Below are 13891 nucleotides of genomic sequence, written 5' to 3' on the forward strand. Positions count from 1 at the left end.
TTTTAGTTGTAGGGTGGGGGAGTTTGGGTGGGGGAGGGGGAGGGAATCTGCCGAATGTTTCTGTCCTTTCTAGTAATGATAATGCTTAAAAACAATGCTGTACTGAGACCTAGCAAATAGAAACATTTGCTTTTACAGCAAAGGCAAAAGCTAAAAGACTTTTTTCAAAATATAAGCTGAGATTTAAGTAGAAAAAGAATGAGATTGGGTACTCGCTCTCTATATTAGGTAAATAAAGACTTGGCACTTTTTAAAGGTAACTTTACCAAAGAACAAAAGAGCCAGTAACCAATAATTCTGAATTGTCTCAGCAGTTTATGTCTTCTGTACTCTTTTATTTTTTATTTTATTTTTTTCTTTTTGCCGGACCAGTTTGCGGTTAGAAGAATGTGCCTTTTTTTGTACATTTGCATTTAGGTTTTATAATTTTTAATTGATGTATGGACACAAACAAACAAACAAAAAGCATGAAGGAAGACTTGGATCCAAGCAGTGCCACGCTTTACATCATCACTACAAGTGTTCAGTGTAAAGAAAAGAAGAAGAAAATAATTTTGAAACTATGAAATTCCTGATTTCACAAATACACTGTTATTTGTACTTTTTAATGTATTAGATAAAAACTCACTGCTCTTAAAAGCTCGTTTTTATTATGATCGCATGTGTAAATTAAGTTGTCTTCCAAAACTGTGTACTTGTCTGGTCAACTGTGTATGATCAGTTATCTACCTCAAGGCTTATTTCTTTTTCTAATGGGACAGGTTGCTGGCCCTCCCTGTTACCACAGACCAAATCACCCTAGCTCGGGAGCTAGGCCTAAGCAATTCTTCTTTTCACTTTTTGTTTTCCTTTTTAGTTTTTAAATTTTATGTGAGTATTCAAGTACAGATGTCAGTGACATTTCATAGTTTCAAAAGTCAATGCTGCTCTGAGAAGTGTAGATTCTAATAAATTACATAGACATAAGAAATACGTTTTGTTTTTGTTTTCTATTTTTTTATTTTTTTAAAGAAAAAAAGTTGTGGTATTATTGGTTCTATGCTCCCTTGAATTGACTGCTTTGTCAGAGTTCAGATTCCTTGCATCTTGTTCCTTGGAGGTGGCATGTTTCCAAAAAAGAAGAAGAGGAGTTATTTACTACTTGATCTTCTCTTTCCATTAGCTAAACTTTGAGTTAAAACAGTGTTTCTCAAACTTGGCAACTTTAAAATGTGTGGACTTCAATTGTCAGAATTCCCCAGTCATAACTGGATGTGGGATTTTGGGAGTTGAAATCCATACATCTTAAATTTCCAAGATTTGAGAAACACTGGAAGGAATAGATGCTGTTGGAAAATCTGAACGAAGTGCCATACACATTATCTGCGTAAGATTTGCAAAATGTATCCTCTGTACATAAAAAAAAATAATCGATTACTTAAACATCACATAGTAGACAGCCATTAAATTATAAAAAAATAATTTATGAAGAAAGACCTTTTGTACAGATTGAAAAAAAGATTTTCATAGAGATATCTATATGATCAAGAGAGTTAATTTTTTTATTTTTGTTTTACTAGTGCCACAAACTTGCCAGTGGTAACTTATTTGTCCGGTTCAAGATAACTCTGTCATTTTGTTTCCTAGGACTTGTTGTTAAATGCCAAAAGACATTTTTGAACTGTAAATTTGATTAGATTGTTAGCTTTTTTCTGTTTTATTTCTTTTGAAAACTTTTGAATAAAAAACATCAAAACAAAACCAGACTTTTTCATGCTTTTAAAAAAACTAGTATCGATTCAGCTCTTAGGTGATCTTTATAACATATACAAAGTTATAACATATTGCACATTATTTGAATATGCTTTACTGACAATAATATTTATATAACCTATCAAAATATTTTCCTCTGCAAACTAAAAACAATGTTCAAAGCTCACTACCAGAAAAATCAAAACCAAAATACAGCAGTTTGCCCCCAAAACATCCAGAAAGTTTTTTCCTTCATCCCTCCTTTCCGACTCCTGAACAAGTACACCATTTTGAAAGAGCTTCTTGCAATTGAATGCTATTCTATGCCAGTTTCTACCCCAGCACCAAACATTGGAGATAGTCGAGTCTAGTGGTTAAGGCTCAACTAGAAACGACGAATAAACTGTGAGTTCTAATCCTACTTGAGCTATGAAAGCCGTCTGAGTTACTTTAGGCCAGTCACTCTCTCTCAATCAATGTACCTCACAGGGTTATTGTTGGGAATATAGGAGGAGGAAGGTGTGTTATATATTCGCTGCCTTGAGTTATTTATAAAAATAATAAAGATGGGATATACAGCAAATGCAGGTTGTCTTTGACTTATAACAGTTCATTTAATGGCCATTCAAAGTTACAATAGCATGGAAAAAAGTCAATTATGACCATTTTTCACATGGTCACATGCAGTGTCCTGGGGTCATGGGATCCCCTTTTGCAAACTTCTGACAAAGTCAGTGGGGAAGCCAGATTTACTTAATCATATTACTAACTTAACAACTGCAGTGATTCACTTAACTGGCAAGAAAGGTGGTAAAATGGGGCAAACCTCACTTAACACCTCTCCAATTTAGCAGCAGAAATGTTGGGCTCACTTGTGATTATAAGTCAAGGACTTCCTGTAAATAAACATTATTGACAAAATTACAGGTACCAAGTAGAAGCTACACCAAAATAGCAAATGTCATCCAAAAGATGTAAATCAATCATTATGTATTTGCATCCTGATGTGATTGGTGGAAATTTATAAAATTTGTCATGATGACATGGTGGCTGTGACATTGCTTGTCTGTCGCCTCCCTGTAGATATTTTCAGTTCTGAGAAGAGCCACGTTCCCCTTTCTTTTTTCCTGACCAATGTATCTGATGATGAATTATTTAGAGTAAAAATATTGTTTCTGTGCATTCTAAAAGAAGAGTCTCTTCTTTGCCAGAATAGGAAGCTGCTTCTTTGCCAGAATAGGAAGATGGTTTTCTGTCTTAATTTTAATATGTTGGCCAAATATAACAGAACTCTTCTCTTCTTGCTGGATTGCTGCAATCACACTCCTCTTTTTCAATTCTTCTCCGAAGCAGAATAGTTTGGTTTTTTCTAAACTTGAGCCGGATGCTTTTGCACAAAGATTATGGGGCACATGATGGTGGGCATAACTTGGTTCCCCTGGGCAGCACGCCAGGGCAGAAATCTGGCAGACTGCAAAGTACCATGACCATCTGCTCCAAATGCATGCTCTGGCATATTTTCCAATTAGTTTCCCTGAGCCATGAGTTGGAAAGGAACTGCCAAGCTTGCACAAAGGACAAAAGGGTTTCCTCTGTAGATAGGTGAAGGATAATATGGGTAGAAATAAATTTAGGAGTTAGGGGTGTTTTATAGTCCACTCTTCTATCAAAGGCTACGAACCATCTTTGCTTGTAATTGTGTTTAACAATAAATGCCCCCTTTCTTAACTCTGTTTCCTGATGAGGATATGGCAGGCTAAACGTTCCTGCAAGGGTCTCTATGCGAGCAGGGAGAACATCCTGGTGAAATTGGCAGTATGGACAGAACTGTAAAACCATGCTGTCTGGCTAGAGCAGTGTAAAATACACCCTTGATGCACTGACTTGCTAATACGACACCATAGCTACTATTGGTGGATTCCTTAAAAATGGTGTTGCTGATAGGAGATGCTGGGACATCTCTACTTTGTTAGCAGGAGGGAAGAGGATATGAATTTGTGTTAGGATATCGAATTTAGCAGCTGGAACAGTAAAGTACAATAGGCCAGAACATACAATTGTAATTGATTAGTTGGAAGGTGCTGACTCATGCATGATGCAATCTACACTATGATTGGTTGCTATAAGTATAAAGGGGGAGTCGTCCCCCCCCCATCTTTTTGGTCTCTATTCTGTATTAATTTACCTCATGATATTAGTGTGTTCCTGACTATCTTTTGTTCTCCGACTTCATCTGAACAGCTGCTATTCAATTCCTGGACAGATTGGCCCTTAGATCTACTTGCTTTTATGGGAGATTCTTGTTTAAATATTCATATCCAGCTCCTTTCCCAAAGTGGGTGTCAAGCATAGGAGCCGCCGTTCATCACTGTGCTGCCACTGTTACAAGCCAGTTTGGCAAATCTGGGAATGGAGAGGAATGTACCAAAAATAGGGGAGGGGGGATTTTAATGTACATTTATAGATACATTTTTTATTACGGTAAACCACCCAGTTACCCTGTGGTAAGATGGGCGGCCCTAAGTTTTGTAAATAAATAAAAAAGGCTTTAAGCCTATGTGATCAACCAAAACAAAACAATGATAAAGTTTATGACAAAGGTGTTACAGGATTACAACAAAGGAATGTTGCCACACCTCAATGTGGGATAAGACATAATTTTTCAGCTGATTGTGGCCTTTTTATAGTTTGCCTTAAACGTACTAATTAACTATACCCTACTGCTGTTTCTCTTGGGCTCCTTCCACCCACGTTCTGATATTTATTTTATGTATTATTTATATCCTGCTCTATGTTGTAGGGATATGGGCATCCCTAGTACAGACTTCTCCAATTGGGAGTTGGGGGGTCTTCCACCTGTAGAGGTTTACCTTGTTTGATTCATAGAATGCCAAGAAGTGACTCAGATTTTGTCCCATCTATTTTTCAAATCTTTCAACAATAGCAGAATTACAACATTTTTGTAGTGTTGGAGCCTTACCATGACTAGGATACCCTCTTCATCTGATTGCATCTGAATCAAGGTACTATTAACGTATTATGGGAGCACATCCATTGTCCTCCTAAGTATGAATATAGTTCATATATTCTACAGTGGTTAGCACTATCACTTAAGACTTCTAATGCTTTATAGCCCACTCTAAGGGTTTTAACAGAGTCAGTATATTACCCCCAACAATCTGAGTCTTCATTTTACTGACCTTAGAAGGGTAAGTCAACCTTGAAGCCCCATCAGGATTAAATTATTGGTGGGCACAGTTGGCCTGCAATACTGCATTCCACCACTGCGTCACCATGGCTTCTTTTTGCCTACTACAATACCATAATTGACAACACATACAAGAAGTATACATACAATGCAATACATACAATATGATACATACAAGAAATCAACAGCAACTACTATATTATGACTTAGCACAATGAGTCTTAAACGGGTAATTTCTGGGCATAGCCTGGAGCAATTTGAAATTGCTTTGTTTGTGAATCAAGAATCCAATTTGAGGCTGCCACTGCCCAGACACTGGTGTAAAAGGTTCTTTTTCCTTTTCCTTCCTTCCTATCTTCCTTTTTTTTGTGGAAGTATCAAAGCCCAGGATATTCAACCAACCCAGAAAAAGGTTAGTTGAGTCAAACAGTTTTAAGAACCACTGACTTAGCAAATCAAGAATAGCAAAATGTGAGAATCGAAATATTTTGGGGGTAGATGTCCACAGCATGAAGAGTGAAGACCAAGCATAGATGTGTGCTCTATATTCACAGATACTCTGTCCATCTTCTTTGATTTAAAAGTGTTCCTATTCTCCTTGTGCCATATCCGTCATCAGACATTGGCAATCATGTTGGCAATCCTATTTCTGTCAACAGCTTCATGAAAAAGTGCTGCCGAGTTTTATCCAAACCAGTCCCTTAGGTTTTGAAGCCATGATGTTCTTCTGCCTGGAAGAAGTGCAGAAGTGCTCCTATGAAAAAAAATAGAATCCAGCTACTTTCCTATCTGTCCATCCTTGAAGGACAGGCTGTCTTTTACAAACCGAAGGAGTTTGAGGAAAAGGCAGACAATTTTAAAGGGCAGACAGTTTTAAGTTGGGGGTGGATGAGGGAGAGAGATGAGCAGCTCTGAGTGAATTCTCTGCCTGGAACCATTTTGCAGACGCACGAAAACGCCTGGAAAAGTACTTGAGGAAGAAAAGCACCAGCCACGGTCCGCCTTTCCAGCGGGGAATGCGGAGCTCATTGATTCCAGACGACGGTCACGTGATCAGCCCTCCCTCCACCAGGGCGCAGGGCGGGAAGCTGTGCGCCCCCCTCCCCTCTCCCCGGCTGCCCTCGGTACCTTAAAAGGGGAGACTTTGTGAGGCAGAGACTTGGAGAGATCAAGCTTTTCTCAAAAGGGCCTCTCTGCCTTCAGGCTGCTCATTCCTGAAGCGCCCTCGATTTACTGGCTAAGCAGGCATTTCCTCTCTTGGATGTTTTGGGAACAGAAAGGACGCCGAACCCCAAATTCCCCTCTTTTCTCAGGAGGGGGTGGTTTCAAAAGCGCCGTTTCCTTTCGCCGCTAGAGGGCAACTAACAAGCAGCAATCCATGATTTGTTTTTAGGTGTTTTTTTTTTTACGTCTGGCTAAGAGATTCAAAGTTTCCCATGAAATGGGTGTCGGGGAGAGAGACGAATAATAAGCTATAATGCTTCTCTCGCAGTTGCAAACACCTTTTTTTTGTAAACAGTCTAGTCAAGCCTACATTATAAAGAGGCAAGGTTGCTAGGTGATACTCTTTTAAGAGAATTAGAAGGGAACATTACAATTGTAAAGTCCTAGTTGCTCTCTGAGCTTGGTTGTTTTCCTGCAGACGTTTCATTACCCAAACAGCTATCATCATCATCAACGTGGGTAATGAACCGTCTACAAGCAAATAACCAAGCTCAAAAAACATCGAGGACTCTCCATCGTTCAACCCTGAGCTACAGATACTCTCTTCTATTGGAGACATTAAAATTATATAAGTTAATATTGCCTTATAGAAGTGCTAAATTATACAATGACACAATTCAATAAACTTGTATAACTTCCCAATTCTAGTAATAGTGCCTACATTCCACTTGAAATTTTGTCTGTGTGTGTGTGTGTATGTTTTCAACATCATCTGGCAAATGCCCAATTACCAGTGCAGAGTTTTGGGGAGTTACGCAAATATAGTTATGGTATCATTACCATGCTTTAATTATATAATAATGTATTGAAAATCACTTGCAGCTCAGAACTGTGGGAAGTTATCATCCAGCCCTCTCCCAGAAAAATGAAATATCCTAGGAAATATTGAAAAGGCAGAATATTTCTCTGGATGTGAAAAGAAACATGTTTTAAAAGACAGAATAGTTGCCTATAGCTTGCTGCCCATCCCCAGCTAATGGGCCATTAAGATGGCCAGGCTAGCCCACTTTACATAATAAAGACTTCTCCTCACTGCAGCTGTAGGGGGAAGGGATATTACTCAACTGACCACAAGGCATCTGAGAACTCATCACAGCCTAGAGAGTAGCCCCCTGCATGGCATCATGGGAGTCTGACAACCAGTCAGAATACATTTCTTACACAGGAACAGGAAACAGAGAGGTGGGACTAAACAGGGTATAAAAGTCTAGCAAGTCCCTTCCTCAGCTCTTCTCTTCTTCTCCATCAACATTGAAACATGTGATCACCTTTTCTGTACAGGGCTCAAGCCATGTGGCCCTGTCCAACAATAAACCATCTTTCCAAGCAGCCTCCATGTCTCCAGTGTCTTCTTCCCCACTTGGAGCTGAACCCAGAAGGGCATTTCTTTCAACAGAACAAAATCCAACATTTAAAGCAAAAGATAAACAAATCAAAATTATATAATCTTTTATCTTTTTATTCCTTTACAGTTTAAGATTATGTATACAGAGTAGTCCCAACATCGATAGTATAGCAGACATTGAAATTTGGAGAAACTAAAATTTCTCAGGCACCAAAAACAGGAGCCAGGATAGAATTCAAAAGTACTGTGAATTTAGTCCATACCCAAGAATCTGGTTTATTAATGATCAAGGCAAATTGGCATTAGATAAGAGTCAACAGAATTCATGTGGGTCTGGATGTAGGTCTCATGTGGGAACACAATTACTCTAAACCACTGATGCATTTGACACAACCACCACCCTGGGCTCAACCTGATCACCTACAAATTTGAATGTTTGTTTTTCTAGCCCAGTTCCAATAGAATATGAAGTGAGAAATAGTCTCCAACCTTCTTTTCTGGGTCAGAATCTTGAAAAGAAATGCCAGCCGTTTGGGAAAAAAACCCTAATATATACAGTACTTCAGCTTTCTGTATGCATCAAATTAGTTTTTGTAGGTCAGAAAGTGCTACTGCTACCACTACCACCTCCCAAACCCTCAAAAACAGTTTAATGCAGAACAGCAGTGGCCTTCAAATCTAGACTCAATCAGTATCACTTCTTCCAGCTGATTAATACTTCACAAAGAAAGCAGTCAAACAATGCCCCACTTTCCCTTTCTATTTTATTTTTTAGCTTTAGTTTTCAGTTCCAGCTATGTTCGTTATCCTAGTGAGTTCAAAAATAATAATAATGAATGTTGCCACTGAGAAGGGGATGCATAGCCATCACGGCAATTTCTCTCAATTGTAGGTAGAGATCTCACCTCAACCGGTCAGAAGAGACAAGGTGGCTTGAGTTCAGAAGTCAATGAAAAAAATCTTTATACTCTAAAGAATATCAGAATATCTATTTTCCATATTGGATATAGTTAGTGGCAAAATGTGTATCACAACATTATGAAGCAAAACCTGTGACTTGCATGCTTGTTAGATATTGGGATGCAAATACTTAAGGAAAGAATTTGGATTTGCGGGTCACTGCTTAGGTTATCATTTTGACACAATCATGTTCTTGCTGTACAGATAGTCCTCAACTTACAACAATTCATTTAGTAGCCATTCAAAGATACAATGGCCCTGAAAAAGTGACTTATGGCCGTTTTTCACACTTACACCTGTCGCAGCACACCCATGGTCAGTTCAGATACTTGGCAACTCACTCATATTTATGATAGTTGTAGTGTCCCAGGGTCATGTGATCACCTTTTGTAACCTTCTGACATGCAAAATCAATGGGGAAGCCAGATTCACTTAACAACCGTGTTACTAACTTGACAACTGCAGTGACAACTGTAGCAAGACAGGTCACAAAATGGGGTGAAACTCACTTAACAAATGTCTCCCTCAGCAACAGAAATGTTGGGCTCAATTGTGGTTCTAAGTCAAGGACTACCTGTAGATATTTATGTTCAGATGCAGCACAATAGATTTGGAGAAGGATCAGCTCAATTGCAAAACACAAGACAACAGTGAATTGTAATCTCAAAGGAAAGCATACAAAATGGTGGCATTTCTATTGCTATTGCTACTATTGCTATTGCAGAAGTAAAGTCAATGGTTAATCAGCGTAACAATATGGAAGAGGTAGATTAAAACAGGCACAACCCTGGAAAAGACCAAGGCAGAAGAAGACAAAGAAACATAATAAGATAGGAAATAATCTTAACACAAGTGAATTTTTTTTTACATAATTCCAGCCACTTTCTCGCAATAAATTATTTCTAAATAAAGTACTTCTCAGAAAACAAAACAAATACCTTATTTTTCGGAGTATAAGATGCACCCTAATTTTTGGGGAGGAAAACAGGGAAAAAAGTTTCTGCCTACCAGCATCCATTGGCTAGCATCCTTGCAACAAACAGCAAATGGTCTGGCCAGGTTCAGCCTGATTCAGCAGGAGCAGCTGATTGAAGGGTGGAATACCTCCAACCAGCTGTTCCAGGCTGCAGGGATTGCCACAGACCATCGCTGCTTGTGTGCCTCACATTTTCCGGTGGTTCCAGGTGGCGGGAATCCTCACTTCCACTCGGATTTTGATAATGAGCAGCACAGATTTTTTTATCCATTTAAAACAAACCCTATCACCCTACGTGGATTTAACTGGAATGTGTGGGGTGGGATAGGGTGGGGGATGATTTTCATGGGGCTCCATAGCGTCATTGTCCCCTGCACGCTCTCTCTCAGCCTCAATTTGCAAAACCAGTTCCACCCTCCCATACAAGGGCATTTAACAATGCGTTGGTTAACATCGCCTCCTGGAACCACCCGAAAATATTACATTTGGAGTATAAGATGCGCCCAAATTTTCACCCTCTTTTTCAGGGGGGGAGGCACGTCTTATACTCTGAAAAATACGGTACATATTTTCATTAAAAGGAGTATTTGAGGAATGTTTTTTTATTTCATCCATTACATTATATTGCCCACCAGATTATACTCTTCATCCAGTGGTGGGATTCAGCCAGTTCGCATCACTTGGGGAGAACCGGTTGTTAACTTTCTGAGAAGTTTGGTGAACTGGTTATTGGAAGAAATCATTAGGGCAGAGAACCGATTATTAAATTATTTGAATCCCACCACTGGCTTCATCTGATCAAGCTTAATAACTAGACAGATTCTCTATCTTCCACTCATAGCAATGCTTATAGGTAGAGGTGTCATTCAAATATTTCCCGGCCATCTTTGGCTAACATGCATCTATCAGAAGACACCCAGTTCTTCTGGGAAGAGGGAGTGTGAAAATGACGTCCTCTGCAAAGCTTTTGTCACTGGAATCATATTTCTGATAGCCTATCTAAATGCTGTCTGATGAGCTGTCTAAAGAGTATTAGGCTACATGAGATCTAGGGCTTCTCAAGGTCCAGTAAAGTACCTTAACTATTTAGAAAATTATTTCTGTTTTTCTGGTAAGGGTCAAATTAGATAATATTTTTTAATTTTATTTAAGAACATATATGGTTGCCCCTCTCAAGTACACTACACAGGGTGGCTAATAATAAAAACAGAATAACAGCAGTAAACAGAAATATAAAGAACCTAAAAAGCAGCTGAGAAGGTGCTTGAATACAATAATCAGCAAAAGTTAATAATTGTATTGCCTGTACCACTGGCCCAGAGAAAATCTTCCTCCAAATTTTCTCTTCGTTATGAAAGACAAAACTACCCAGAATAGTTTTCTTCTATGGGGAAAGCAGAGATTCCTTGGCTATTTTTCATCAGAACTGCAGTACTTGGTTGGTTTCTTGCAGACATTTCATTACCCAACTAGGTAACATCATCAACACTGATGATATTACCTAGTTGGATAATGAAGCGTCTGCAAACAAATAACCAAGCTCAGGGAGCACGAAGGAATCCACGGTTCAGCCCTAAGCTACAGATATTTTATTAGTAATAAACACTTTTTCACAGCACATTAATTTCACCCATGATGTTTGTGCTTATTGTGTAGGAGTGTTTGTTATGTGTCACACTGCAAAACTGTAGGAAAGTAATACTTTCACCTGGATCTAAGGCTAACGGCAATTATTTCCATGGCTAGAATAGCCACAGTGGGTCCCCTGTTAGCAGATGACAAGGCAGCACCTTATCAGTCTTTCTTCTCTGAAGGCATATGGTATACAGACAGAGAGTGGGAGAAAGAGAAAGCGAGAGAGAAAGTATGTCACATAGAGCATCAATGTGAAGCATAGCATTGCTATTTTTGAAACAGAAAGAAAATCTCCATTCTCGGAGTTATCAGATTTCATGAGGAAGGCTCTTGACACATACAAAGCTGCTCATGACCCAATTCTGATTACCAAAATGCCGATCCTTGTCTAGAGGGATTCTACATAAAGGGGGGGGGGGGAAGAGAGAGAGACCTTTTATATAGAAAAGTAAGAGTTTCATTTCCAAGATGCTACTTTTTAAAGTTGCTGAAATGCCACCTAGTCTAGAATGCAGAGAAGGGAGAACGTGGGATATCTCATGGCAGAAAGACAATATTGCTCAAGAAGTATTGGTACCTCCATGAGCTCTAGGAGGCAGTGTAGCTGTAGGCTTCTTAAAACACAGGTCCACAGTCCATTTACCTCTGCCTAAATCTGATCAGCCAGAAAACAAACTACAAGAGCATGAAAAAAAGTTCATGTTCGGGTTGTTCCAGCAAAAAATAATGTATATGGGTTTTATGGTTGACCCTTACAACGATGGATGATGATGGGCCCCAAGTGACTGATTTTTAAAAAGCCAAGTTATCCCCTTCAAATATTTGTCTCTTCCCAAACGGGCTGCGTGGGGACTCCGGGGAGGGGAGGGGCAGGGTGGGCAGGGCTAGCCAGGAGTGGGATTTGCGGGTTCTCCCAACTGGGGAGATTATCACCTAGAGATTTTCCTGAACCCGTGTGAACCCGCAGCAGCCCACCCCTGAAGCTATTATGCAAGCAACCCCCCCCCCAAAATAGAAAGATGTTTTTAAAAAACCCAGTGAAGTTGGATGTCCAGACCATTGTAAATGTATGCTATGCCTTTCACAACACCTCCCTTACTTCAGGGCAAGGCTTGCCATTTCAGAATTCAACCATCACAAAAGGAGCAATGTAGTTTTGATTGTGGAAAGGGCAAGTCACCTGGCAAAACGACACTTACAAACCTATTCAGGAAAAACATCATAAAATACTCGAAACGGAGGTGGGTTCTGGCAGAGACTACTGCTGGTCGCTCAGGGACGGGCCCCGTGCACGCGCATGTGCGCTGTATGCGCATGCACAGTACAACTAAAATTACGCAGGTGCAGAAGCAAAAAACAAGATGATGCCACCTATGTCGCTGCCGGAAGAACCAGTTCAGGGGCGTGGCAGGCCTGAGTCGCGGCTGGTTCCAGTGACCCAAGCTACTACCAGTTCAGCTGAACGGGTCCGAACTGGTAGGAACCCAACACTGCTCTGAAATGATTTGGGTGGGTGGGTGGGTGTTAAAATGTACAGTGTGTCATGAGCAAATAGTTGATGGTTTTTGCAATTACCCTGGATTTCAGATACTGTCGCATTACAGGTAATCCTTGACTTACAACAGTTCATTTAGTAACCATTATAAGTTACAACAACATTAAAAAAAATGACTTATCACCATTTTGCACACTTATAACTGTTGCAGCATCCCAATGATCACATGATCAAAATCCGTTCGCTTGGCAACTGGCATGTATTTTTGATGGTTACAGTGTCCCGGGTTGAAGTGATCCCCTTTTGTGACCTTTTGATAAGCAAAATCAATGGGGAAGCCAGAGTCAGAGGTGGTATTCTACCGGTTTGGACCAGTTCACCTGAACCGGTAGCGGAAATCACGGGAGGCCCTGCCCACCCACCCTAGTTCTATTGCATCCCATTTAGACCCTTTTTAAGCCAAAAGGACATGCGTGGAAGGGGTAGCGCATGTGTGAAGGTGGCGCAGGAATGCACACTCACATTTGCGAACTGGTAAGTAAATACCACCCCGGCCAGAATCATTTACAACCATGTTACTAACTTAACAACTGCAGTGATTCATTTGACATCTGTGGCAAGAAAGGTTGTAAAAGAGAAGAACGGCATACAAATAATAAAATACAAAATACAAATACAAAATGGGGCAAAGCTCACTTAAAAACTATCTCACCTACCCACATAAATTTTGGGCTCAATTGTTATTGTAAGTCAAGGATCATCTGTATACTTCCAGCGGTGGTGGGATTCAAATAATTTTACAATCGGTTCTCTGCCCTAATGATTTCTTCCAACAACCAGTTCACCAAACTGCTCAGAAAGTTGACAATCACTTCTCCCGAAGTGGTGCGAACTGGCTGAATCCCACCACTGACCTCCAGGTATAATCAATGCAGAGGCAATTTATAGTTCAGCAACCTCCAGACAGGGCCGGATTTTCCTATAGGCTAACTAGGCTTCAGCCTAGGGCCTCAAGATCAAGAGGAGCCTACATTCAAATTGTTAGCAAAATTAAAATTACACTATTCTAAAAACAGTGAACACTAAAACACTGAACCGAAAATAAGGAGAAATTCTACGCATATAACTAATAAACAAACATAAAAATGTATTGGTTAAGATCGTTCCAGTGCCGCAGCAGTTGGGGAGCCCGCCCACATTCCCGGCACCGGTGGTCAGGCGAGAGGCGCGGCCGCTCCCAGTAGCCGCCCCATTGACGCAGAGCCCACCACCGGCCAGGCAGGTGAGGGCAAGGGAGCCAAGCCGGGCAGCTGAGCG

Source organism: Thamnophis sirtalis, unplaced genomic scaffold (genome assembly GCF_051295495.1).
Source record: "Thamnophis sirtalis isolate CommonGarterSnake01/CBP01778 unplaced genomic scaffold, rThaSir2_p1.2 scaffold_1, whole genome shotgun sequence".
Classification (NCBI taxonomy): domain Eukaryota; kingdom Metazoa; phylum Chordata; class Lepidosauria; order Squamata; family Natricidae; genus Thamnophis; species Thamnophis sirtalis.